General features: G+C 46.3%; 2 pseudogenes; one reads left to right on the top strand and one right to left on the bottom strand.

The window, feature by feature from the left end:
• The first annotated feature begins 217 nt into the window (after window positions 1–217).
• LOC136463809 (uncharacterized) lies at window positions 218–1,394 on the top strand (annotated as a pseudogene).
• A 681-nt stretch (window positions 1,395–2,075) lies between these two features.
• On the bottom strand, window positions 2,076–3,252 carry LOC136463808 (glutathione S-transferase T3-like; annotated as a pseudogene).
• Between the last annotated feature and the right edge of the window lie 2,123 nt (window positions 3,253–5,375).

The raw sequence follows: 5,375 nt of genomic DNA, 5'->3' as shown, positions 1-5,375 counted from the left end.
CGATCGGTATTCCTCGTACGCGCCCGTCGCAGGATCGCCGTGCCCCTTGTACTCCTCCCGTCGCAGGATCGCCGTGCCCCTTGTACTCGTCCCGTCGCAGGTCAGGAACTCCACCAAGGCTCCCATCTCCTTGTCCCATCAGGTCCGGTAGACCTCCTATAGGACTCCAAGTGATCTAGGTTTTGTTCTTGATCCTCTCTGCTCGTGGTCAGGAATCATGCCTAGGAAGAGATCCCGAGCGAGAAGACAATTGGAAGATTCATCATCCGATGATGATGACTCTCTGATATTATCAGCAGCTCAAATTGTGCAAACCTATTCCAATGCCAAAGGAAGGCACGGTGGCTCTGTCGAAGGTCATAAAGTTCTTAACCGTGATAGAGAAGGCGGCCATGACAGGATGTTTCGAGATTATTTGGCGGACAATCCAACATACGGCCCCGAAATATTCCGTCGCAGGTTCTTGTTCTTTAACTTCGGATTAATTTGTTTCATGTGCTCAAATATTATTAGAGTTGTGAAACTTTAGTTTTGTTTTCTTCAGGTACAGGATGTCTAGAGAACTTTTCTTACGCATAATGAATGCTGTTGAAGCACACGATGAGTACTTTGTGCAGAAAAGGAATGCGGCCAACGTTCTTGGATTGACTTGCTTCCAAAAAGTCACTGCCGCAATGCGTATGCTCACTTATGGGGTTCCAGCTGATGTGACAGATGAGTACGTACGCATTGGCGAAAGTACTGCACTTGAGAGCCTACGTAGGTTTGTTGCTGCAGTTGTTGAAATTTTTGGCGATGAATACCTCAGATATCCCAATGAGGCGGACACAGCACGCTTACTTGCAATGGGTGAGCAACAAGGATTTCCAGGAATGTTAGGGTCCATCGATTGTATGCATTGGGCGTGGAAGAACTGTCCATATGATAAACAGGGTCAGTACAAGGGGCATGTGAACAAGCCCACTATAATTTTGGAGGTTGTTGCTTCGAACGACCTTTGGATATGGCATGCCTTCTTTGGAATGCCCGGGTCTCATAATGACATCAATGTTCTTCATAGATCTCCTTTGTTTGATAACCTGGCAGTAGAGCTCCAGAAGTGAACTATTCTGTTAATGACCATGACTATAATATGGGTTATTATCTTGCAGATGGTATATATCCGTCATGGGCTACTTTAGTCAAGTCCATTACTCTTCCTATGGGGAACAAGAGGCAATATTTTGCCAAAGCGCAAGAAGCAGCAAGGAAGATGGTCGAGAGAGCTTTTGGGGGTTCTTCAATCTAGGTTTGCCATTGTTCGAGGACCAGCTCGCTTTTGGGACATTGAGACTGTAGCATTGATCATGAGGGCTTGTGTGATCATGCACAACATGATTGTGGAAGACGAATGATTCGTGGTCGACCCTAACGAGCGTTTTGATTATGGTGGTGAGAATGTCAAACTTGCTCATGGCCGACCTACTCGTACACTTGATGGATATATTGAGGCGCAAAGAATGATCAGGAACAAGGAAACACACGTGCAATTGAAAGAAGACCTCATCGAACACCTATGGAACCATCATCCAGATTTATATTAGCTACATAATAATTTTATGTGATTTATATTTTATAGTGATAGACAAAACAATATTACCTAATGATTTATATTTTATATTACCTATCTCGTGAGAAACATATATTAATATATATCTCGGTTTGTCGGCGTAGTAGTATACCATTCAGCACAACTAGAATCAGTAGCACAGGATGGACAGCAGTACCTGAGCAACAACAGAACAGAACACATGCGTTTCCTCAGCCTGACAACCTGAATGTTTCCTGTCACTTTCAGGAACAGTGCCATGCACACAGTAGCATGCACACCATGAGCAGCAGTAGCATTCACGTAGACATTTTAAACTCAAATGAAGAAAGTACTGATGCATACAATAACTTGTAATTCAAAGCAAATTAATCCGATACATGGCACTGTACTTCGACAATGGTTCTGAAGATGAATGAAACATAGGTTCAAATAAAAACAAACTAAAGGCTTGATAATTCCACAACTCAAATGAGAATATCTAAAACTAATTTGGTGAAAGCCTTGACATGATCTTCTTCTGCATCATCTCACACCACTGTAGTTGAAGTGGGTTGAGAGACCTCTTGTCCACTAGCATTATTTCTTTCTCTTCTTTCATCAACTCTGCTTCGGCCCTTTTTTCATCATTTGCCACATGCTTCTTCTCAAGTTCTAGCGTTGCCTTGTCTAGCTCAAGAGAAGCAAGAAACCTCTCCTCCTTTGCCTTCTCTTTTTCCATGTCGAAAGCTTCCTTCTTTGCCCACATCTTGTCCAAAGCCTCCATGCAAGCTTCGCCACCACCTCGCCTAAGGGCTTCTTTTGCTTTCTTTACCCCATCTGGCCTTTTCCTTGCTTCTTTTGCTTGGGTTTCTTGATCAGCACCCACCATAGCTTCATCATTGTTGGTAGCTTCTTCTTCTTCCCTTGGCCTGGACGCCTTCTTGGTGTTCTTGTTTATTTTCTGCTTCGCTAGTTTCTCCAACTCAGCAAGCTCTATTCTCTTTGCTGCCCACTTGTCTTCCCCCTTGAGTATCTTCCAGCAAGGCATAAGCGTAAATCCTTTTTGTCCTCTATTTCCGTATACATCTTCAATGCATCTGAAACCTGCATAGGAAATTTAATTGTTCAACCAATATACATATATATATATTTGAAAACCAAATAATTGAAGTAAAATAGAAAGGAAATACATGCAACCAATATACAACATACCATGTCTTGGACATTGCATCCACTTTGATTCCTACGCTCAATGGCGTCATAGCAAGCATGAAACTTGTTTACTTGATATTGAATTGTCAGCCACCTGTGCATGATGGAGCTCTCTGTCCTAACAGAGCCAGTTTTGTTGTTCTTCTCAAAGAACAAATGAACTCTACCCCAAAAAGTGGATCGAGTTTGGTTAGCACCATGAATTGGATCTTTGCTAACATTTAACCAACCTGAGCATACTACTTCATCTTCCTTCCAGTGAAAATTCTTTTGCCTCTTTGTTCCCTTTGTACTGCGACTAGCATGTACATCCACATCAATTGGTGGTTCAAGTTCAGAAGGAATACCATGAGTACTCTGGGAGTTCTGTGTCATCGGAAAGGTGATGTCATCTAGACCAGCAACATGCCCATAATGTCCATTGAGAAGAATGTTCGACAAGAATGCTTCTCCTGCCATCTTGTTGAGTCTACACACAAAATTTATAAAACAAAAAGAGATAATATCAGGGAGCAATATAATTGTCCAATGGACCATGCTGCAATGACAAACTATACCAACAAGGCAAGGAATTCATGGTGGCGCGGCTCCTACTGTTGAGTGTACACATCATAAAAAAATATGACTACACATGATGCGGTAAAGAAATAAAGGGGAATAGTACCATCGTAGACCACATGACATATATATCTACTTGGGCATGAAAACAGAAACCATGGACATCGTCACCACATCAGATCAACGGCAGCAAACCATGAGAACCATCAGATCAACTACAAGTGCTGACTACCTACACAACATACACGCAAGAACATGAAGGAGCGATCTAGTGGATGACATTCAACAATCCATACACAACCCTATACAGAGAGCAGCAACAGACAACCCTAAACGACGGCTACAGCTGAACAAGAGGTGGAACTCGGGCTACGAGATCGAGCAGGCATGGAGATCGATGGGGAAAAGATGAAGCAGGATACCTGATTGCGGAGGCGTCCGGGACCTGATCAGGGTTCTTGGCGACGACGGGTGCTGGGGGATCTCCAAGGACCGATCGGGGTTCTTGGCGGCGGCTGATATCTCCACGCGCGGCGACGACGGGGTGCTGGGCGCGGCGGCGGCCCGGTTCTTTGGCGCCGTCGCAAGCCACCGATCGCGACGAGGAAGTGGATGCGGTCAACACGGATGGATCGAAATATATGGACACCGGCCGGCCTTGCGGCGCGCGGGAAGAGGCCGCGGAATTGTCCACGCGCGGGGGGAAGGAAGTCGGAGATGCGCGGGATCAAGATGGCAACACCGATGCGCACGCGTAAATATACACGCGCGGCGACGACAGATAGCAAGTTGGGAAAATTGGCAAGCAACTTTGGCAAACTGTTGGAGAACGATTTTTGCATGTTTTGCCAAATTTTGAAGGATGGCAAGTGATTTACCAAACCGTTGGAGATGCTCTAAGCATCCATCCCTATTCCCTTGCGCGATCGCCAATTTCCTCCAGGCCGGACGCCGGCGCACATCACACGGGACCGGCGGCCTCCGGAGTGCCGAGGGCGAGACGAAGAATCCTCATGAGTTGGCGTTGGGTCGGCAAAGTCGCGCGTCGAGCCGTCCCGTCCCGCTCCCGTGGTGCCGGTTCCGGCCCGTCCTCCTCTCTCGCCCCGTCTCCCACGCGCCCCCAGCCCCCTAACCCCAAGCCGGGGGCGGAGCACAGGCACCGGCATCGGAACCGGCACTAGCACCAGCATCGCACCGCGCGCGCAGGCACAGTGCCACTACGGGATACAGTAGTTTTGCCGGCACTTGGCAACTGCTTTGCCGAGTGTAACACTCGGTATAGAACACATGACAAAAAACTTGATTGTCGAATGTCCGAGAGAAAACACTTAATAAACATAAAAACACTCGATAAATTTAACGTTTCCGGTAGTGCGCCGCCCGTCGACGTCGCGCTTGCCCATTCAAGCGCAACTTGGGGGTGCATGTACGCACGCACGGCCATGATAACGATTTTTTAGTAGGGCGACTTGGGCGATTTGTCCACAGACCACAGTCGCCCAGCAGTGTGCCCCATCGTCCCATGTCCACGAGTCAATCGCTCGCTGCCGATGAGCTTTTCGCGTGAAAACGATCGATCTTGAGCCCCAGTCTCTACTCTCGAGTCTTTGCTTCCTGCATGAGCTAGCCTTCTTTGTTGCCACTTGCCAAACCAGAGAGCACGGATGAAAACGGTACGGATATTTTCCGACCGTATTTGAAACCGAATTTATTTAGAGGTGTTTAGATCTGTCCATATCTGAGTCTGGGTATTTAATATCCGATACCGTATCCGTATCTAAATACTCAAATTGTATATTTATGATGTCGATATCGATATTCTGTCCGGCATGGTTGACACTATCCGTATTCGAATCTAAATCTGAACAAAAATATAAAACAATTGTAATATCATTTTATCCCTACCCGTGAGCGCTGGAAAGAGAGAGAGGGAGAGGAGGATCTCATCTCGCCCAGCTCAAGGCTTCTGTGCGTGCACAGTTGATTTGTTTCACCACACATTACTGTACAAGATAAGCTTTGTTATATGAGCGCC

This window comes from Miscanthus floridulus, chromosome 7 (assembly GCF_019320115.1).
Source record: "Miscanthus floridulus cultivar M001 chromosome 7, ASM1932011v1, whole genome shotgun sequence".
Taxonomy (NCBI): domain Eukaryota; kingdom Viridiplantae; phylum Streptophyta; class Magnoliopsida; order Poales; family Poaceae; genus Miscanthus; species Miscanthus floridulus.
Note: the sequence above shows the minus strand (reverse complement) of the source record. Positions and strands in the feature narration are given on the sequence as shown.